At 42.3% G+C, this 23,457-nt stretch overlaps 1 long non-coding RNA gene across 1 annotated transcript in view; it reads left to right on the top strand.

The window, feature by feature from the left end:
* Window positions 1-23,457, top strand: part of LOC309397091 — a 53,204-nt gene that overhangs the window by 16,459 nt on the left and 13,288 nt on the right. The window contains exon 2 of the long non-coding RNA XR_014176206.1: window positions 9,468-9,597. This is a non-coding gene — a long non-coding RNA (uncharacterized lncRNA). The remainder of the gene's footprint in view (window positions 1-9,467; window positions 9,598-23,457) is intronic.

Raw genomic sequence — 23,457 nt, 5'->3', positions numbered from 1 at the left:
GTTTCCATGCAATCTTCAAGCGTGATCTACATATTTGCCCCCTTTCCCCATCCAGATAATGGGCTTGCAATACAGGCTGAATACAGTATCCTGATGGGAAATATTGCCCTCTAGTGTGTCATAGATGTCATCTTTACATTCCAGTTTATAAGATTTATTAGGAAATAAGAAAAAAATGCTGGTGGACTTCCTTCCTTTCTTCCTTCCTTCCTTCCTTTCTTTTCCTTCCTTCCTTCCTTCCTTTCTTTTCCTTCCTTCCTTCCTTCCTTTCTTTTCCTTCCTTTCTTCCCTCGCCTCCTTCCTTCCTCTTCCTTTCTTCCTTTTCCTTCCTTCCTTTCCTTTCTTTTCCTTCTTTCCTTCCTTCCTCTTCCTTTCTTTTCCTTCCTTCCTTCCTTTCCTTCCCTCCTTCTTTCCTTTCTTTTCCTTCCTTCCTTTCTTCCTTCCTTCCTTCCTTTCTTTTCCTTCCTTCCTTCCTTCCTTCCTTCCTTCCTTCCTTCCTTCCTTTTCCTTCCTTCCTTCCTTTCTTTTCCTTCCTTCCTTCCCTCGCCTCCTTCCTTCCTCTTCCTTTCTTCCTTTTCCTTCCTTCCTTCCCTCGCCTCCTTCCTTCCTCTTCCTTTCTTCCTTTTCCTTCCTTCCTCTTCCTTTCTTTTCCTTCCTTCCTTCCTTTCCTTCCCTCCTTCTTTCCTTTCTTTTCCTTCCTTCCTTTCTTCCTTCCTTCCTTCCTTTCTTTTCCTTCCTTCCTTCCTTCCTTCCTTCCTTTTCCTTCCTTCCTTTCTTTTCCTTCCTTCCTTCCTTCCTTCCTTCCTTCCTTCCTTCCTTCCTTCCTTTTCCTTCCTTCCTTCCCTCGCCTCCTTCCTTCCTCTTCCTTTCTTCCTTTTCCTTCCTTCCTCTTCCTTTCTTTTCCTTCCTTCCTTCCTTTCCTTCCCTCCTTCTTTCCTTTCTTTTCCTTCCTTCCTTTCTTCCTTCCTTCCTTCCTTTCTTTTCCTTCCTTCCTTCCTTCCTTCCTTCCTTTTCCTTCCTTCCTTCCTTTCTTTTCCTTCCTTCCTTCCTTCCTTTTCCTTCCTTCCTTCCCTCGCCTCCTTCCTTCCTCTTCCTTTCTTCCTTTTCCTTCCTTCCTTTCCTTTCTTTTCCTTCTTTCCTTCCTTCCTCTTCCTTTCTTTTCCTTCCTTCCTTCCTTTCCTTCCCTCCTTCTTTCCTTTCTTTTCCTTCCTTCCTTTCTTCTCCTTCCTTCCTTCCTTCCTTTCTTCTCCTTCCTTCCTTCCTTCCCCTTCCTTTCTTCCTTTACCTTCCTTTACCTTCCTTTCTTCCTTTTCCTTCCTTCCTTTCCTTTCTTTTCCTTCTTTCCTTCCTTCCTCTTCCTTTCTTTTCCTTCCTTCCTTCCTTCCTTCCTTCCTTCCTTCCTTCCTTCCTTCCTTCCTTCCTTCCTTCCTTCCTTCCTTCCTTTCTCTCTTTTCAAAATTCAATGTTAAACACTACTTCTGAACCTTCACAAAAGCCAGACTAGGAGGGTACAATGTGGGTCTTTATGGAAGTCAGAATAGGAGGGTGTAAGCCAAGATTTCAACAGCACCTAATTCACAAGGGCAGACTCTTATTTCAAAGGGGAACTTTATGAGTCCAGCTTTGAAACTTTTGGATATAAGATGTCAAGCAGCATTAGTGTAAAAGCCTTGCATTATTTGTGCACAATAAGTGGCTCAAAATGCCTGGCTCCCTAAAATAGTTCTTAAGATTTTCCAACTCAACCGGAGAGGTGTGCAGGGACTGTCAAAAGTGCCAATGGACCAACTGAGATAATGAGAGCCGAGTTCCATCTATTTTTATGGACATCAGCACAGGCAGGGCTTCGGTTACTCCCGTGGAGGCTGAAATCTTGACTGTTTTTTAAAATCATAACCTGAATTCTTGAATTCAAATCTTGTAATAGCTTTGGTAAGATTAATTTATGCTCTCCTATTTAGAACATTGAGGGATGGAGTGGCTCAGTGGTTAAGATGCTGAGCTTGTCGATCAGAAAGGTTGGGAGTTTGGAGGTTCGAATCCCTAGCGTCGCGTAATGGAGTGAGCTCCTGTTACTTGTCCCAGCTTCTGCCAACCTAGCAGTTCGAAAGCATGTAAAAATGCAAGTAGAAAAATAGGAACCACCTTTGGTGGGAAGGTAACAGCGTTCCGTGCACCTTCAATGTTTAGTCATGCAGGCCACATGACCACGGAGACGTCTTCGGACAGCTCTGGCTCTTCGGCTTTGAAACAGAGATGAGAGTTGGGAACGACTAGCACATATGTGCGAGGGGAACCTTTACCTGTATTTGGACATTTTGTTTAAACTTTGCCATGGTTTGCACTAACCCAAAGCCAGCAATATCTCAGGAGGCCCTTGTCTTTGAATTGTGTAGAGCTTACACTCAAATAATGACTGCCCATCCCAGCCAAAATGTAGAATTGGACATTGTACGTGTTGCTGAACTATTTTCTTTTCAAATAATAGTCTTGACTGAGTGAGTGGGACAAACATTGAGATAAGGTTCAGGGCACCTGAAGCTAAGTAGGTTCTGCAGCAGAGGTGAGTTGCTGCCGGTTCGGCCCAGTTCGGCCAAACCGGTAGTAGAATTTAGGCCTGGGTCGCAGAGTGTGAGTGACATCAAGCTGGTCATGCCCAGTCAGTCATTAGGCAGATCGTATTACTGGTCTGCAGGATTTAAAATTATGAATTTAGTGGTCCCCGAGGTCCAAAATGTTGGTGACCCCTGCTCCAGAGCATTGAGAAGAGAAAAAGAACTTGTGTTGAATCAAAACTCAGTAGTAGTAACTGTGAAAGTAACAGTAGTAAAAGCTCAGTAGTAGTATTACTACTACTGTAACAGTACTACTGTTACTGTGAGTAACAGTAGTAAAAGCTCAGTAGTAGTAACTGTGAAAGGGATCTTGGAGTCCTAGTGGACAACCATTTAAATTGGAGCCAGCCGTGTGCAGCAGCTGCCAAAAAAGCCAACACAGTCCTAGGCTACATCAACAGAGGGATAGAATCAAGATCACGTGAAGTGTTAATACCACTTTATCATGCCTTGGTAAGGCCACACTTGGAATACTGCATTCAGTTCTGGTCGCCACGATGTAAAAAAGATGTGGAGACTCTAGAAAGAGTGCAGAGAAGAGCAACAAAGATGATTAGGGGACTGGAGACTAAAACATATGAAGAACGGTTGTAGGAACTGGGTATGTCTAGCTTAAGAGAAAGAAGGACTAGGGGAGACATGATAGCAGTGTTCCAATATCTCAGGGGTTGCCACAAAGAAGAGGGAGTCAAACTATTCTCCAAGGCACCTGAGGGTAGAACAAGAAGCAATGGGTGGAAACTAATCAAGGAAAGAAGCAACTTAGAACTGAGGAGAAATTTCCTGACAGAACAATTAATCAGTGGAACAGCTTGCCTCCAGAAGTTGTGAATGCCCAAACACTGGAAGTCTTTAAGAAGATGTTGGATAGCTATTTGTCTGAAACGGTATAGGGTTTCCTGCCTAGGCAGGGGGTTGGACTAGAAGACCTCCAAGGTCCCTTCCAACTCTACTATTGTATTATTGTAAAACATCCGTTCTTGAAATCCATGATGGTTAGCAACAGATCTCCAAGAAGTTCCTTTCAATCCTCAGACACAGAACAATATCAAAAAGATACAAAGCTCTCTATATAGAGTCAAAACATCTGACTGTAAGCTCCAAGACTGGAACTGGCATCATTTTTTTTTTCCATTGGACAGATACTTCGGATTTTTAAATTGGAAACGCCAAGTTTTATCTGCAGATCCTTCTGCGTAGAGAACCTGGGCGCCTGCCACTGATGCCTCTGTTCTTGCATTGCCCCACAGCCTAAGAAGCATGGAAATGTCCCAATTTTTTTCCTTTGTCAGCTGCGTGTTACCAGTTTGTGTTTACATTTTTCATATGTCATTTTGCAGCAGCAATTTTTTTTAAAAAAAAAAGGAATTCTTAATATTGATTTGATTATCTTTCTACTCACACCTTGCAAAGTAATAGTTTTGCTAGGAGATTCTCATTGCTATCTGCCATAAACTGGGCACCATCTAACTAATGAGTGCCAATTATGAAAAGCACCAGACAACCAGGATTCAGAATTGTAGTGCATTAAGCTTCGAGCAATCACAAGTGGATTAGCATCCTTTTGTTCCCAGCTATGAACTAAGTAAAAAAAATAACCAAGTTAACTCTTGGCCAGAGTTCTCCAAAGTGGTCAGTATTGACTGCCAAAGGTCAACGGGACAAGCCAAGGGATTTGTGCTGTTATTATTCATAGTGCCATTAGTTAAAATAGTATCTGTTAAATTACATTCATATAATAATTTTTGGGTCGGGCATTTGATGAACAATCTGAAATTTCATGAAGGGGTCAATGAACTCAAGAGTTTGGGGGCTCCCTGTTCTAGGAAATTAGTTCTACTAACCATAAATAGCCATGAGTAGCCATAAATTCACAAGCTTACATCTCTATTCTTCAGGTGCAAGCTCAGTTCGCATTTCCACCATTACAGTTTGAAATCTCCAGACAGGGTGAGGTCATCCTCTAGTAGAGGTAAAGGTAAAGATTCCTCTCACACATATGTGCTAGTCGTTCCCAACTCTAGGGGGTGGTGCTCATCTCTGTTTCAACGCTGAAGAGCCAGCACTGTCCAAAGATGTCTCCATGGTCATGTGGATGACATGACTCAATGCCGAAGGCTCACGGAACGCTGTTCCCTTCCCACCAAAGGTGGTTCCTATTTTTCTACTTGCATTTTTACATACTTTAGAACTGCTAGGTTGGCAGAAGCTGGGACAAGTAATGGGAGCTCACTCTGTTACACGGCACTACCGAACTTTTCTGATTGACTAGCTTAGCATTTTAGCCACTGAGCCACTGTGTCTAAAGATCACTATCCAAATTACAGAATCAGAATAGCTGGAAGGGACCTTGAAGTTTTCTAGTCCAATCTCCTGCTCAAGCCGGAGACCCTCTACCATTTTAGAGTGTCCAGTCTCTTCTTAAACGCCTCCACTGATAAAGCACCCCACAACTTCTGAAGACAAGCTGTTCCACTGCTTAATTGTTCTCACTGTTAGGAAGTTTCTCCTTAATTCCATGTTGCTTATCTCCTTGATCGGTTTCCATCCATTGTTTCTTGCCTCGCTTTCAGGTGCTTTGGAAAATAAGTTGACCCCTCTTCTTCTTTGTGGCAGCCCCTTCAAATACTGGAACACCGCAATCAAGTCATCCCAATCCTTCTTTTCTCTATACCCAATTTTCTCTGCAACGGCCATCCCAATGAACAAGTTATAACCTTTACTTTTTTACCATAATACTTTTTGTCATTTTAGTTGCAAGCAAAGTTATATTCTCTCTCTCCCCCTTCCTCCCTCCCTCCCTCCCTCCCTCCCCCATTCATGTGTTACCGCACATATTCTATTTCTTTGATTGTCAGAAATCACCTCGAATAAATTCTAAAAAAATGCATGAATGTAAAAGATATATAATGGATTGTAGCAAAAGATCTACCAGTAATGAGAAATGTTTTGTCGTCAACAGATTCCATCCCTTCTTGATAATGTGTTGGGGACTGGGTGGAAAATTTAAGAGACGCTATCTGGGGGGCATCTTCTCCCTTCCCCCACCCACAACTTTCTCTTCCCATTCATGCATTATGCTATTAGAACAGAATCATTTGCCTATCTTGTATTCCACTGAAAGGGCATTAAAAATTAAGCTATACTGTACATTCTCATTATCCTGTTTCTAGGTCTCATTACATTCTTAGAATAAACATAATGTGGGCTGAAAGTTGGCTATCTGGATGAATATGCTTGGAGATCTGTACAAGAATAATAAACTGGGGGAATAATTACTCCTAAATAGGCATTTTGGGGAGAGTTATGATTGTATTCTCAACATAGTTTTCTTCTAATTTCTACAGTAGGTTATTCCAAACTGAGTAATTGGTTAAATTGGAGACCCTACAACTCTTAAGTATTTTTCCCGTGCTGGCTACCTAGCTACCTACCTCTATCTATCTATCTATCTATCTATCTATCTATCTATCTATCTATCTATCTATCTATCTATCTATCTATCATCTCCATCTCTCTCTCTCTCTCTCTCTCTCTCTCTCTCTCTCTCTCTCTCTCATCTATCCATCCATCCATCCATCCATCTATCTATCATCTATCTATCTATCTATCTATCTATCTATCTATCTATCTATCTATCTATCATCTCCATCTCTCTCTCTCTCTCTCTCTCTCTCTCTCTCTCTCTCTCTCTCTCATCTATCCATCCATCCATCCATCCATCCATCTATCTATCATCTATCTATCTATCTATCTATCTATCTATCTATCTATCTATCTATCTATCTATCTATCATCAGCTATCTAATCTATTTTAGTTTAGCAAAGTTTGAAGGGCCACAAATTCTGAACTCATGGTTTAAAAGTCTACCTAAGAAATATTTGATTTGGGCCCCAATTTCTCATCTTCCTCTTGAAAAGCAAGGGTAAGCCCAATGAGAGGACAATCATTTACCTCTGATTGAAGGCTGACCTGACTTTGCAGACCTGACCTGCAAAAGTGCAACAGGTCTGCTGCCTTGCAGAATGTCGCTAAATTAAAACAGAAGAATAAAATATATTGTACACCACCCAGATAGAAGAATGTTGAATAGAAGTGGGGGATATAGATGAGACCAATAGATGTCTGATTGAATTTTAAAACAGGGCAAGCTTTTCTACTGCTGGAAGAGCATTCAACTTATTGGGATCAATTTCCAATATTAACTTCATCTGGATCTGTTAGTATTGTGTCCTTGTTTTAATTTCCTGCTTAGAAAAAAAGATAGACAGACGGATGGATGGACTGATGGACGGATGATGGATGGATGGACTGATAGACAGACAGACACCCTGTTTTCCCCAAAATAAGACCTCCCTGGATAATAAGCTCAATCGGGCTTTTGAGCGCAGGTGCTAAATAAGCCCTCCCCCGAAAATAAGCCCTTCCTGAAAATATTGCAACACAGCAGCAGCCATGAGGTGACCACGCTCGCCTCCTCCTGCACTTCAAAAGTAATAAGAGCTCCCCGAAAATAAGACCAGCCACTTATTTCGGGGGTTAAAAGAAAATAATACCCTGTTCCTATTTTTGGGAAAACACGGAAGATAGATGAGAGGGAGAGAGATGATAGATAGATAGATGATGGATGGATGGAGAGAGAGAGAGAGAGACAGAGAGAAATGATAGACAGATGATAGATAGATGATGGATGGATGGATGGATGGATGGATGGAGAGAGAGAGAGAGACAGAGAGACAGAGAGAAATGATAGACAGATGATAGATAGATGATGGATGGATGGGTGGGTGGGTGGGTGGATAGGTAGGCATGCATGCAGGCAGACATTCTTGCCCACCCTCCACACAGCTTTTCAACTGAATACTTCAGTTATTTAATTTCAGCTCAGTTTTTGGCTTTCTAAACATGTAGCTTGAATTGTATCCTGAAATTAATTGGAAACCAGTGAAGATCTTTTATTCTTGGCACACTATTTTTCAGCAGCTGCCGCCAGTTAATAATCTGGTTGCCATATTCTCAATTAATAAGCCGTCTTCAGAGATAACTTTCAACCTAATGTATTTCAGTGTAGATGCTCCTAAGCCATGACAACCCTGAAGATATTTTTTTTTAGCTCTAGACTGGGTCATAAGAAGCGTACCAGGAAGTCATCTTTTTTTTAAAAAAAATTGCATATTTTTCTTGGTTATGTATAAAATTTCTATATTCACGATAACAGTGTACTGTCCTCTACTGAATACAGATAGAAAATTTTATACGCTCAGTAGTTTTAACTATTATTCTCAATACCTATTCATTTCATGTTCACTTATCCTTGTTGAAAATTTTGCATTATTTGATTAAGCCCCCTGTTCAATTTTATGTATAATCTATTAGTAATATCAAACATTATAAACATCAAGGAAACATCCCATGTATAACCATTAATTTTCCAATAATTATATGGTTTACTTATCTTAATTATTCAATGTTCATTATTCAATTAAACAAATTATTTCATCTTTGTTTACATATCTAGATTTTTAACTTCGGCTGCTATTTTATACCCATTAATAGAGTAGTTCCCAAATTAAAAAAGTAATCTTTTCCCCATTTCTGATTTCTATCTTCATACCTATTCATCTTCATTTTCACTTATCCTTATTAAGAATTTTACATTGTTTGATTAGGCCCTCTGTTCAATTTTATTTATCATCCATTAATAATATCAAACATCTATAAATATCCAATAGACATCACATTTATAGCCAATTAACCTCCAAATAATTCTAAGGTTTACTTATCTTAATTATTCAATATTCATTATTCTATTGCACATCTTTGTTTACATATCCAGATTTCTGACTCCATTAGTCCTGGAGGAAAGCTTCTTTGGTTTATAAGACAAACAGGAAGACAAGTGGTGGGATTCAATTTTGTTTACTAACACTTCTGTGGGCGTGGCTTTGTGGGCATGGCAGGGAAAGGATACTGCAAAATCCACATTCCCTCCCAATCAGCTGGGACTCAGGAGGCAGAGAAGAGATGGGTGCAGGGCCAGTCAGAGGCTCCATTTATCAGTTATCCGAACTACTCAAAATTTCCACTACCGGTTCTCCAGAACCGATCAGAACCTGCTGAATACCACCTATGGAGAAGACCCTACTTACAATCCACCCTCAAAATTGCTACACAGAGACCCACCCAAAACCACATGATCCCATTCTTAGTGCTTGGCAATCAGCTTACATTTATGACTGACAGCAGCATCCTCTAGTCAGGTGACCTCCATTAGATGACATCCATTAGATGTGCTATCAATGATCACGTGATTCGGTTAATGACCATAGTGACTTGCTTTAAAACCACTGTAAAAATGGTTGCCATATCCCAGTTTGTTTCCTTGATGCCTCTGTTTACAACTGCCATGACTTATGACTGAAAATTCCAAAATCCATTGTGCTCGTAAGTGCAGAACTAATTGTAATCTTGAAATACAAATATATTAGAATTAATTATACCATATGGACGGTTGTATGTGTATTTAGCTTGGTTTCAGATGGCCCATAACCTTCTTTCAGCCCTATTTCCACCTCCACTTGCGGACTCAACCCTGACCAATTTTATACACATTTATAGAGAAACATTTTTTTCCCAGGATGCAAAGTTTCTTGGGGAAAAAAAAGATAACTGGATAATGTTCTTTTAATCCTATTCTCCCCTACTGACCGAAAGGTTTTAACCTCCATGTACCTCCGCAAGCGTTTAGCTTGAACACATTGTGATAAGTGCATACTTCGATCACAACCGCACAACTTCATTTGGAAAGTGTGAATAGAGCAGGTTCAAATAATTGTTTTTTCTTCCTACAGCCCCTACTTAACTGAGAGAGGGAATAAGGGCTGCCATGTATCATCAAGACAAAACAGATGATGAACAAAAGGGAACATTTATATTAGGCCTATGAAAGCAGCTGTGCAAACAACGGCGGAAGAGATAAAGGTGGATGAGTTAGGTGGGCTTTAAAGTGATACTTATCATCTGGAGACTTTCATCCTTTAACAATAACATTGGTGATAATTAATATAGGGTGATCCAGCCAAGAACATTGGACCAGCGCTAATTTAGGAGGGCACAAAGATTTAGATAAAGCGCCCTCTGGTGGATTGCAGCAGTTTCTCTCCTTCCCTCCCTCTCTCCCCATCTCTCCCCCCTCTCTCTTCCTCCCTCTCTTCCTCTCTCTCCCTCCCTCCCTCTCTCCCCTTCCGCTCCCTCTCTCTCACACACCCATTGTACACCACACAGTCACAATCACAAATACCGTGTGCATATTGTACATGAGCCATGGTGGCACCGTGGTTAGAGTGCAGTATTGCAGGCTACTTCTGCTGACTGCTGGCTGCCTGCAATTTGGCAATTTGAATCTCACCAGGCTCAAGGAAGGTTGACTCAGCCTTCCATCCTTCCGAGGTGGGTAAAATGAAGACCCAGATTGTTGGGGGCAATAGGCTGACTCTGTAAACCACTTAGGGAGGGCTGTAAAGCCCTGTGAAGCAGTATATAAGTATAAGTGCTATTGCTATTGCTATAGTGACACTTATACATATTGTGTATGCAATGCATACTGTGCAGCACATCATTCGTGCATCTACCCCAGTAGTGGATTGCTAGCCGGTTTACTACCGGCTCGCTCATGCTCACGCTCATGCGCTCTCTCTCTCAAGCGTAACGCTTCTGCGCAGAAGCATCTGGGCGGGTGGACGGAGCCTCCCACCACCACCACTCCCCGTTCGGCTGAACCAGTTTGAACTGGGAGCAACTCACCTCTGATCTACCCATGCACAGAGCCTATGCTTCATGCTATGAACATGCTCCTTAGCAATAGCAGTTGGACTAATATACCGCTTCACAGTGCTTTACAGCCCTCTCTAAGCGGTTTACAGACTCAGCATATTTCCCCCTACAATCTGGGTCCTCCTTTTACCGAACTTTGAGCCACTCAGAATTGAACTCCAGGAGTGAGCAGTCAGTTAGCCTGCATTCTAACCACTGTGCCACCACAGAACACCCCCCCACACACCATCTCGCCTTCACTTCCTTGTGTACTTTTACAGCCCGTTAACGTGCCATTCATAACCAGATAATTTGTGGCAGCAAGAGTTGTTAGCTTCCCTTTCTACATAGTCAGGTTTAATGTTTTGCCAAGGAACCATATGGCCGTGTTATTAAAACGTGGCCCCCAAGCCTACAGAGAGTGACCAAGTCACTGTGGTAGCGATCGGATGGGGCTTCATGAGCATTTGTAGAGTTCAGAGCATGGGTTTACATGCTCAGGATCAGAGCAGCTGTTTTAGCAATCAATGCAACAGAAATAGCACTCTCTGGACAAGTTGACAATAACAGCATGTTGTCCCCAACAATCTGGGTCCTCATTTTACTGACCTCGGAAGGATAGAAGGCTGAGCTTTCCTTGTGCCGGTCAGGATTGAACTCCTGGCAGTGGGCAGAGTTTGCCTGCAATACTGCCTCCTAATCACTGTGCCACCAGGGAAGTTGCTGTGCCTCGGTTGTATCATCACTCATAGTATCTTCTCACAGCACAGCCATAGTTTGTGTTTGCACTCCCACCATGCCTACTAGCAACTGCATCTAATAATAGTTGAATAAATGCAGTGGCAGAAGTGTAGGAGAAGAAACAATTGGTATTATTTATGGCGCAAAATCATCTTCTGAGCCCATACTGAGAGAGTGCTGGTTTCCCATCTGCTCCATAGCGATTTTGAAGAAGAAAAGAAAAACCCAGAACAAAACAAAACAGATTCTGACCGATTCTTACATTTATAGCCAAAGTGTTTGTTTTCTTTTTCTTACTTTGGGGATTTTTATGAGAAGTCCCCCCCTGATATGTTTTTCCAACATATTTCTTATTGTTGTTTCCAAACTTTGAGCTTTATCAACCAATGTGCTTCGCCGTGAAGGACACATGCTGAAGTTTTTTAACCAAGTGTGCAATCCTTATTTATTAAACAAGTTGAAATCTAATTCACACCAAAACCAACTGCCACGTAATTTCAGGGGAGGGAAAATGCATTTGGTTTAATGAATTTCAGGCTGGTGCTACATTCATATCATTTTGCTTTCCAATATGCAGTACTGTGCAGCCTTGACAATGCTCAACCTTGTTCCTGTAGTTTCTCAGTTTTACTGTTAATTGATTTCAGTTGTATTCCATACTCCTGCAAGGAGTATCTGTTTTCAATTTCCTACTGTAAATTTAGGTTTACTTACACACTAAACCACAATGAAGTTTGTTTGGCTTTGGTTTGATACATTATTTGAACCCAAACTTTTGTGGTTTATAAATCATGATTCATGGTGGAGGGAGAGTGATAAAATTGCAACTATAAAGCTTCCTAGGGTTCAAAGACCGCCAAACCATGACCCCCCATCATTTGCTACATTTTGAGCTCGAAAACCATAAACAACTTCAGTGTAGGTCCTAAAATAGAAATCACAAATAACAGGAAAACAAAAGAAATCATCTCAATACTCTCTTTGTAAACAGGAAAAACTATGAGTGTCAACAGAGGAGACCAGATTTTGATTCTCTATTCTGATTTTGTAATTTGGATAGTAGTATCTAGTGGAGAATGACCCCTGTTTGATGATGTTCTATGTTTTAGACCAGGGATCGGCAACCCGTGGCTCTGGAGCTGCATGTGGCTCTTTCATCCTTCTGCTGCAGCTCCCTGTAGCTGGTCAACTCCACAATTGATAGGGCTGTCAGCTAGGACAGATAGAGGAAAAAGGATGCCACGCTAGGAGGAGACTCTATGGTGGGGGGAACTGGACTTCTAGTCAGCAAAGGAAAAAGGACGCTATGCTAGGAGGAGACTCTATGGTGGGGGGAACCAGACTTCTAGTCAGCAAAGGAAAAAGGACGCCGTGCTAGGAGGAGACTCTATGGTGGGGGGAACCGGACTTCCAGTGGGCTCCAGAATTGAACGGGGGCTTCCGGTTAGGACTTTTGTGGCTCTTTGAGTATTTAAGGTTGCTGATCTCTGTTCTAGACAGCACTACAATTCCATGATCCAAAGAATTTTTAATTCAAGTGAGATTTATTGTAGCTAACTGGAATGCAGCCTGAAGTCCTGAAATTATCCGGGGATTTTGAAAAAAAAATGATGTGAAAAGGGCTTTGATCTTTTTAGAACAAATAGGTAGGTGCATACACCAAGCAAAGCGAGATTAAAAAAAAGGAAAGAGGTAAGTTAACATGGGAGTTAAAGTTCATGAGTGAACATTATGAGATAAATTGATACATTCTGCTGCTTCATGAATGCATATCAGATCTTAATTGACTTACACTTCCATGCACTCAGTGTGATTAGATGAGGCCAAAGGGGTTTCACCAATGGATCTGACATTGCTTTCTGGCAAAGATGAGCTGGCTGCTTCAGACACATTGAGCTTAAAGGAGAGGGGGGGGGGCTTAAAGGAAGAATTGGTCCAAGATGGGGTTCCTGATTCAATATTACTCAGTAGACTCAATGGTAGAGTGAAATTTGAATGCAATTTTCTCCTCTCCGATTCCAACACCATACCACAACTCCAGGCTATCTGCGGGCGATGATCACCGCTGAGTAGCTGGTGCTTCATCTCCTTCTTAATTAAAATTAAAGACATAATGAACTGATCCTGCCATGTTCTTTCATCAGCAACCTCCTCTAAAGTTTGTAAAAACAAACCACCTGAAGCATTGAAAATGCCCAAATTAACCACCCCATAAATAAGAGTTTGGATGGACATCTGCAGTATATCCATTGGAAGGGAAGGATTTTCACTCATCTTTAAGAGCGCATACATTTCAGTTCAACAAAGTCTTTGTCTACTCATAGTTACGCCCTGGAAATGTTTGTTGACTACAAGGAGAAGGGAATGATTTGTTACATATTTATCAAGGAGAACTCGGTATTCCACAAATTTACATTCTCAGTTCACAGTTGAGTTGAGTTGGAAAAAAGAGAGAGAGCTTATATTCTGATACGGAACTTAAAAATGTAACTTCCTTAAAAAGAAAACAAAATGCAAATATTCCAAAGCATTTCATTTTTAAAGTTGATGCATTCTTGACATTCTTTGATCAAATCCAACAAGGGGGGAGGCGGTGAGATTAATAGGCTGTCATAAAATAGTTCCTCACCTGAAAAAAATCCTTGCTGAGAACAATATATAAAGTCCAATTGAAATGACGAGGGGGTGGAGATTTATTCCTAACTGTAGTCATAATCAGAAGCTTCCTTTTTTATATGTTGGCTTAGCTGACAAATGGTTCGCAAGTTAATGGGAGAGCAACTGCTATCACAAACTCATTCACATGCTTATTATTCATGGAAAAAATCTTTGCCTACTGTGAAACGTCCTGTCATCATGGTGAACCCAAAGTAACAACTGTGACTTTTTCAAAAGTTTAAGAAACGTAAAGCTAACACAATCTTCAGTTGTGCAACTTCAGGCTCCAAGGCAGGGGGGAAATTCAGCAGGTTCTGATAGGTTCTGAAGAACCGGTAGCAGAAAATTTGAGTAGTTTGGAGAACCGGCAAATACCACCTCTGGCTGACCCTCCCCTCATCTATTTTCTGCCTCCCGAGTCCCAGCTGATTGGGAGGAAATGATGATATTGCAGTATCCTTCTTCTGGAGTGGGGAGGGAATGGAGATTTTACAGTATCCTTCCCCTGCCATGCCCACCGAGACATGCTCACAGAACTGGTAGTAAAACAATGTGAATTTCACCACTGCCCCAAGGACATGTAGGTCCCTAAAACCTTTTTATACCTGTTCCTTCCAAAAGTTATCACTGAACTGTAAATTTTAATGTGAAGAGAATTATTAAATATATGGGGAGTAATTCTATTAGAGAGATGTATTTAATTTAATGTGCTTTTAATTAAGCTTATATTTCAATTACATGAAATCAAAACACCAATCACTTCTTTTTTTAACATTCATGTCCTGCATGTGTCTAAAAACACTAATTGTGGCCTTGGGGCTGACCACCATCTCAGAACTCCATTGCAGGCCATTTAGTCTAGGTTCAGAAACCTTTTCAACCGAAGGTCCTATTTGGCCTTAGAGTGTTTAGAGGGCCTAATCTTGTCCAATTGTTGATATATGCATTCACACCAGGAAAAAATAATCTTCTAACAGTGACCAGGTTACATAGTTCGGTAATGAAACATCTGCAAGAAAACCACCAAGTTCAGAAAGCACCAAGAATCCCAAAAAGTAATTAATCCCATCTCAAACTCTAATTGTTGATTTAGGGCAGGAATAGGAAAGCATTAAAACATATAAACGATGACTCTTCCCCCAAATATCTTCTTAGTCACTCTTTTTTCCTTTTTACGATGCTGTAATCCTTTGCCTTGAGTGGAGTCAAGTCGGAGTGACTGAATGGAGCTGGGCATTTACTGGCTGGATGCCTTCCTGAAGCCTATACAGAGCTCGCAGCAGATATTTTCTCTTTGCACCTAGAAGGTGAAATATCTGCTGCTACCTAGGATTGAACTCACAGCGTCCTGATTGTGTGATGAGAACACCACCTCTAGGCCACCACGCCGCTCTTTCTTATTCACTTTTAATTTCATAACATGATCAAAACATTGGAATATAACCCTTGCACCCTTTCCTGGACCAGAAGGCTCTGCTCTCAATCAGTTGTGACCTGTTTATTCCCAAACAGATTATTGTAATGTGCTCTACAGGAGCCTGCCCTTGAGCATTCAGAACAGAAATGGTATTCAGCCGGTTCTGACCAGTTCTGGCGAACTGGTAGCAGAAATTTTGAGTAGTTCATAGAACCAGCAAAAACCACCTCTGGCTGGCCCCGCCCCTGATCTTTTCACTGCCTCCTGAGTCCCAGCTGATCAGCTGGGTCTTCTTTTGTTACCAGGCACAGGAGCTGGAAAGCAGGTTAGTGGGGTGGGGGTGGGGAATGGAGATTTTGCAGTATCCTTCTCCTGCCATTCCCACCAAGCCACACCACACCCACCAAGCCACGGCCACAGAATCGATAGTAAAAAAAATTGAATCACATACATGAAATAGGAAGTTGCATAAATTGCATAAATCATCAACCTCATTTTCATCTTCATCATCGACATCAAATCCTCGTCCTAGTTGTAATATTCTTGATTTTTTTGGATTTTTTTGTGTTCTTTTTCTAAAGTAAGCATAGAGGATTGGGACTTGGGAGGATAAAGAGGTTTTAATTCAGTGTTTCTGAACCTTGGTCCCTTTAAGAGGAAGGGAAGCCAAGTGAATTCTGGGACTCTGGAATTCTGAGAATTGAAGTCCATACCACTTAAAGGGACCAAATTTCAGAAATATTGAGTTAAAGCCTCTTTATCCTCCCAAGTCCCACTGCTTTAACCATTTGCCCCACTGCTATCGGATCAAGTTTATGAGGCCCCTGTTTGCAGTTGCCATTGTCAAACTATAACACACCCCTGCCCACAGTAATGCAAGGTACAACTGTGTGTGATTTACCTATTCCTTTTTTTTTCTGGTGGATTTCCACTTCATCCATGTTTTCTCCAATCAATTTTCCCCCCTCGGGGATCACAAAGATTTTTTCCCCATTCTCTCTTTTTATTTACTGGTATAGATTTTCATGCAAAATCCAAAACAATTAAAAAGCACCACAACCCCAAACTTAATACATTTTTTTAAAAAAATATTTCTCTCCAAGGAAAGCAGCAATTCTTCCTCGCATTTCCATTTATTTATTCATCCGCTCATTTATTCACTGTCAGTCGGAGCTGCTGGTTGATATTTTTCCTCCATTTGTCATCAATGTTTATTTCCAAAGTGGCAGGCCATTACAGCTGTGCATTCTCCCGAGGGCTCTTCTGCTGCCTCTTGCCTTCCCCGCACATTTTCCTAGCCATGTCCAAGGATTATTATTTGCTTTTAATATTTAGCGAGGCTTCCTTTAGGCAAATGTGGAAGAACGCTTTGCTTTCCTTTTCTAAATTTTTGCAAGGAGCAGCCTTCCAGCCGTTGGGTGCTGAGCTTGTGAGATTTATTCCCACCCTTTTATTTGTTTGCATGACAGTCCCGAGGTTCCAAAACAGGAGCAAAGTACAAGACGTGATCAAGCATCTGTTTTGCATGGGGTGGGAGGGGGGGGGGGAGAAAAGATATCCATCCAGCTTTTTACAGCTCCACTGTCAATCAGCATAGATCAGGATTAACCACCCTGACATTCATGAAATGAATTCTTTGCTGAAGGAAGCCATTTCTGAGATATCTGCCAGCCACTCCAGTGAAATGAGCTTCTCCCCCTCCCCTCTAAATCTACTATCACTAATTCCTACCGGTGTTATGTTACTTTATGTTGTGTTGTGACTAGAACTCACCATCACCTGGTGATAAGTCCAAAGTCACTCAGCTGGTTTTCATGCCTAAGGTGCAGTGGTGGGATTCATATAATTTAACAACAGGTTCTCTGCCCTAATGACCAGCTGGATAGGCGGGGCTCGGTGGTCATGTGACTGGGTGGGCGTGGCCAACTCAACGTCACTCAGGTCGATGGGCACTTCACTTAGCTGTTACAATGTCATGAGGGTTAACCAGAGAGGCAGTTTCTGTAATCAGGGCAATAAAGATGAAGCTAGAAAGAACACCAGTGGCAGGCCTGAAATCCAAAAGAAAAATGGCTTGTCAAGAAAACCACAGTTTGACAACCAGAATGTTTCCTTCCTGCCTTCCTTACAGGATTAGCCCTGTAAAGTGGGAAAAAAAACAAAAGGAGATTTCTTCCAATAACCGGTTCTCCGAACTGCTTAGAAAGTTAACAACCGGTTCTCCCAAATAGGTGCAAACCGGCTGAATCCCACCACTGCTAAAATGGGACTATAATTTACCATCTCCTGATTTCTAGCCTGGGGTTTTAACCACTAGGCCAAACTGTCTCGATATTTTTTCCCAGTTCTCAGGATGGTTAAGGATTCCAATTTCTGTTAGGTTTCTATTTTTTTATATATATATATTTGGGGTGAGGACCTAATGTTTTCCTTTCCAGATTGAGTGGGAACATGGGGTGCTATGGAGTTTGCCCAACAATAGGGAAAGAATTATACAACAAAAGGCATGGCATTAATCCTCTTTGTTTTCTTTACAAACCATCTTGTAATGAAATACTTGAAAGAATCTCACACTTCATTCATTAGGATTTCACTGTTTTGTTCCTTTTCCTTTGAAGTATATTTCAAAAGTTCAACCTCTTTCATCTGACTGAAGGAAGGAATATAGGAAGATTTTTCAGGGTAAATCGTCTCCAAAGGCTCTCCAGCATGTTAAAAAAAAAAAGTCACAAAATATGTAAAGAAAAAACTACACGATCATTGAAAACATGTAGGCGATATTTTGTTTTTTAACAGAAAGCACCCAAAAGAACTTTTTTTTCTGTGTTTATTCCCTCAGTTACTAGAGCTTAAACCCGCCATCCTGGGCCCAACGTTTTGGGAAGCCAGGCTCTGCCTGTCACAAGCCAGGACAAAGGGTGAGTGATGGAGGAGTAACACCTCCTTAAAAAACCTTGGTCCAGCTGGCCCGGCTGGTAGCACCTCGTAAGGGCCCCTTTCCAGGGTTACAGGAGAAGACGGTCAACGGTTTTGAAGGCGGAAGAGGGCTCTACGCCCCAACGGCAGATAAAGCGGCAGGACCATCTTCTTCTAGGAGAAGGGAAACTCTGATTACAAACCTCCATTGCCTTGTGGCTAGATCCACTACTGGAAAAGGCTTCAGGAGTCAACCTCAAGGCAAAACTTGGAGCCAGAGTCCCGGAAGCAGTTCATCGCTGTGTACAACCACATTCTTGTAACTCCTGTGACGCAGCTGGAACCAATTGTATCGGCTCTGCCGTTCCATTGGGCTATTTCAGGGACATGAAGAGGGGGGATCTGCTGCTTGGGTAACAGTCTATCTTCCATATTTATCTACCGAGGCCTCGTGCTCTGGAGAGGACACTCCAGCTTTGACTTCTTTCCAGAGCACGATACCATAGTCTTTTGAGACTGAAGGATGCCAATGAATGACTAGAGCTTGCTATCTATTCTAAAGGTATGATCCAGTGGTGGGTTTCAAATTTTTTTAGAACCTCTTCTGTAGGTGTGGCCTGCTTTGTGGGAGCGGCTTGCCAGCCATGTGACCGAGTGGGAGTGGCTTGGCAGTCATGTGACTGGGTGGACGTGACCAACTTGTAAAATGTGATGAAACTCACTTAACAACACTCTTGCTTAGCAACCAAAATGTTGGCTCAGGAACTCTGGCATTGAAGCGTGCAAGTCTTAAAGCTGTCAAGTTACAAGACCCTTGCACCCCTAACCCTTTAGAAAAAAAACCCTAGGGATGTTCAAACTTGACAGCTTTAAGACTTGTGGACTTCAACTCCCAGAATTCCTCCTCCAGTCATATTGGCTCAGGAAATCTGGCATTGAAGCCCGCAAGTCTTAAAGCTGTCAAGTTACAAGACCCTTGCACCCCTAACCCTTTAGAGAGAAAAAAACACCAGGGGTGTTCAAACTTGACAGCTTTAATACTTTAAGGTTTAGCTAGGACTCTTAGAGCCAGGCGGGGCAATTAGTGAGCCAGCCAATCAGTCAGCGACGGGCGCGGCAAGTGTGATGTGGACGGGCGGGGGGAGGGATCTGGAACCGGTTCTAAATGGCATGGTAGATTTGTGGAACCTCTTCTATAGAAGAGGTTAGAACTGGCAGGAACCTACCCCTGGTATGGTCCATCTTCAATTTTATAACCAAATGTAAAATACAGGTAGTCTTCAACTTACAACCATTTGTTTAGTGGTCATTTGAATTTACAGCACTGAAAAAAGTGACATGGCCATTTTTCACACTTATGAACATTACAGCATCCTTATGGTCATGTAATCAAAATCGGCAACTGGCATGGATTTACAATGTTTGCAGTTTCCTAGGGTCATGTGATCACCTCTTGCGACCATCTGTCTTAACCCCAAAGTCAATGGGGAAACCAGATTCACTTAACAACATGTTAACAACTTAGCAACTGCAATGGTGGTACAGTGGTCAGAATGGAGTCATGGAGGCTAACTCACTGCTCACTGCCAGGAATTCGATTCTGACCAGCTCAAGGTTGACAAAATCTTCCATCCTTTTGAGGTCGGTAAAATGACGACCCAAATTGTTGCTGACTCTGTAAACTGCTTAGAGAGGGCTGTAAAACACTATAAAGCAGTATATAAGTCTACATGCTATTTTCTATTTACTTAAGAATTGGGGCATGAAAAAAAAACATAAAATAGGATATTTTGGGCTCAATCATCAAGGATTACCTACACTTGATGACATAACTTATGCATTTTTCTCCCCACTGTTAATTTTATGCTCTCTGTTTCTCTCTCCATCCTATCCTGCCCTGATTGAGGAGGTTTAATATCTAAATTGGCATAAGATCTGTCAGAGAGAGAGAGAGAGAGAGAGAGAGAGAGAGAGAGAGAGAGAGAGAGAGAGAGAGAGAGAGAGAGAGAGAGAGAGAGAGAGAGAGAGAGAGAGAGAGAGAGAGAGAGAGAGAGAGAGAGAGAGAGAGAGAGAGAGAGAGAGAGAGAGAATAGCTTATTTGTGTTGCTGAAGAAGTGGGTGTTCCTTGCAGACTTTTTTTTTGAAAATGGTTAGTGCAGGGCTGAAAGCCACATACTGAAATAATTCTTTTGCTTACCAAATGCCATCTGGTATCACACTGTCAGCAAAAGTTATTAGGCCGACATAAGTGGGTGTAAATCCCTTGACTTCAAAGACATTTTTGCTGATTTACCTCTCTTATGGAGCTGGCACTCAAGGCACTTTTCAGAGATACCCTTTCCCCTGGTTTATTTCTGTTTTGTACTCCTTCTTGAATCTGAGAGATTCAAAGTGAGGTCTTCTGCAAGAGCGGAAGGATTCTGCTGAACATTTTAATGGGACTTTGGTCACATTAGTAACGCCCACTTAAGAGCCGTGGTGGCGCAGTGGTTAGAATGCAGTACTGCAGGCTACTTCTGCTGACTGACAGCTGCCTGCAATTTGGCAGTTCAAATCTCACCAGGCTCAGGTTTGACTCAGCCTTCTGTCCTTCCAAGGACCCAGATTGATGGGGGCAAGAGGCTGACTCTGTAAACCGCTTAGAGAGGATATGATGGGATGGGGATGGGGATGGGGATGGGGATGGGGATGGGGATGGGGTCAGTGTGGATATATTCATGAACTGGAATAGGGCTTAGTAACAAGGTCAACCAATGGGAGCTGAAACAGTCCAGGAGCACTTAAATAGTTGTGACCAGTGAAGGTAAACATCAGCAAATAGTATCTTCCCTACGAGACATATTTCTGCTTTGGATATATAAAAGCAGTTTTGATCATTCGAACCATCCTTTTTTTTTAAAATTGCTATTTGTTCGTGTTCTCTCTCCCCTTTTTATTTTTGGAAAATGACAACTAATGGTGCCTTGCATAACTAATGCCTAATATTGTGCCTAATACAATGCTTGTAGCAAGAAGGTTGCCAATTTTCTTTTAAATAGAGCGTGAACTGCTTTGTGTTGATATCATGAAGGAAGAAAACGACAATATTTCAAAACCGACCCCATTGTGCGAAGGAGAACATTTGAATGCTAATGGTTTCACCGATTAGGAAAAAAAAAAAACATTGTCCAGGGATGGAAAGAGTGAACAGATCACCTGTTGGGGGATGCGTTCCAAATTTTGCAAACGAGCTTGAGAGGTGAACGCGCATAACAACAGCCCAAGCCATCACTGCTTTGTTGCAAAGCCACATCTTTGTGAGCGTAATAAAGCTGTGCAAACATTGCAGATTGATCAAGGGCGGCCTCCTTTCTCTCCCTCTGCCTTTCTTAGGGATATTTCAAGTTGTGGTTGTTTGCGCAAGGCACAGTGCTCATGCGGGATAAGCCGTACAAATGAACACACGTCACCTCTTCCATTCTCTTCGCATAGCCCTTCTCAAGCCATAAACCCAGAGCGCGGAGAGCTTTCCTATTGATATGGGACAACCAAGAGAAAGCAGTCAATATAGCACAGGTTCTCTTTGCCATTTTAAGACAAGCTTATCAGCTAGGAACCAGAAGTGCCCATTTCACAGACAGAGGGGGCAAATCAAAGTTCTTTTTACTCGGAAATGTATGGCGGGTCAACTTGTGCTTGTACTGTTCACAGGGTAACAAACATGGGTTGATGGTACTGTGAGTGCTCCCGTAACCTTGAAGGAACTACCATATTCTGACTTCAACAGTACTTAATTTAGGAAATTGAGAGACTTAGCCTGATTCAACGAAGGTCTGCTGTCACTTTCTTAACCACCATGGCATTCATTGCACTCGGGGCAGAATCCATCCCGGCTCTATGGCATTGGCCTATTTAGGCACTTTCTTTTAGCCAAAGCGCATGCGCGGAAGCCTGAGCGCAGGTGCCAATGGGGCGCAAGTGAGTGAAGCGAGCGTGATCACATTTGCGAACCGGTAGGGAAGATGAGTGAATACCACCCCTGACCAAAGTGTTCCCGGGTTCAAAGGATTAGCCAACGACATCGCCATTGCCCACCTGGGGGACTCTTTTCATGTCCTCTGCAGGAGCTGGAGGGAAGGATGGGAGCTCACCCTCTCCCATGGCAGAACTCGGGTCTCGAACAAACGCGTGCTGCTTGTCAACCCAGCGTCCTAACCCCGCGAGCCACCCTGCTCCACCGTGGCATATAAAAGCTTGCAGAAATCTCACTTCACCACTGCCTGGCTTAGCAATGGAAATTCCGGTCCCAATTGCGGTCATAAGTCAAGGGTTACCTGAGTGAATGAATTAAAAGAAAAAAGAAAACCGTAGCCCTTTAGGCAGTACAGCAAACTGAAAGCAGGCAATTGGAAAACCAGAATCTAAAGAGACTTATTTGGTCAGGAGCACGAGATGAAAAGGACCTGAAAGACTTAAGGAGAGAAAACGAACGCGCAATTGCACATTATGCATTCCTAAACAATGGCGCCAATGCCCTTGATGATAATAAACCATCAAAAAGCTGAAAGTTAAGAAAAGAGAGGGAGGGGGGAGAGGAATAACACAAAGCGGCAACTGTTTCTACCTCCCTGCCTCTCAATAGCCTAAAAGGGAACTTTTTTCCAATGGCTTTCGGAACTCCTTTGCATGTAAACTCCCCATATATAAAACGAAGAAAACAATGAACCATTGCACCAAAAGAACCATTACAGCTTCATTCTCGGCAATTAATGGAGAGTGACAGAATCATGCACAGCACGGAAGTTTATTTTCATCCTTCCTACTCCTCTTTTGATGGCTCCCCAAAAGTATTCCCTTCGCCATCCCTTCAGGACTGCCTGCTGCGTAGCAAATGCTTCTCTATTCAACAGCAGGGGCAGAAATTGCTATGGGGAGGGGAGGGAGAGACGTACGAACAGCTCGGGGGCATGGGACCATTGTGTGATGTTTCACCTTCTAGGAATGCTTCAAAAGGCGATACGGCAACTCACACCGGTTATTTATTCCTTTACGTAGTTATGCCATGCCTACTAGGGGGCCAATCCATCACCATTAAAACATGCCAAGCAGATGTAAAGGGCCTGGATCAAAGGCTCCCAATTATGTGCGACTTCCCTGTGCAAAGGTTTTCAAGAAAAGCACAGTTGCCACAATTGCTCATGTGCATAGCAAGGAAAGGGCCAGCCTAATTTTGGCGGATGAGTGGTACCCAAGTAGGATGTAGCCAGAGATGGTATTCAGCAGGTTCTAACCAGTTCTGGAGAACCGGTAGTGGAAAT

The sequence above is a fragment of the Natrix helvetica genome (genome assembly GCF_964273705.1).
Source record: "Natrix helvetica genome assembly, chromosome: 9".
NCBI classification, from domain to species: domain Eukaryota; kingdom Metazoa; phylum Chordata; class Lepidosauria; order Squamata; family Natricidae; genus Natrix; species Natrix helvetica.
Note: the sequence above shows the minus strand (reverse complement) of the source record. Positions and strands in the feature narration are given on the sequence as shown.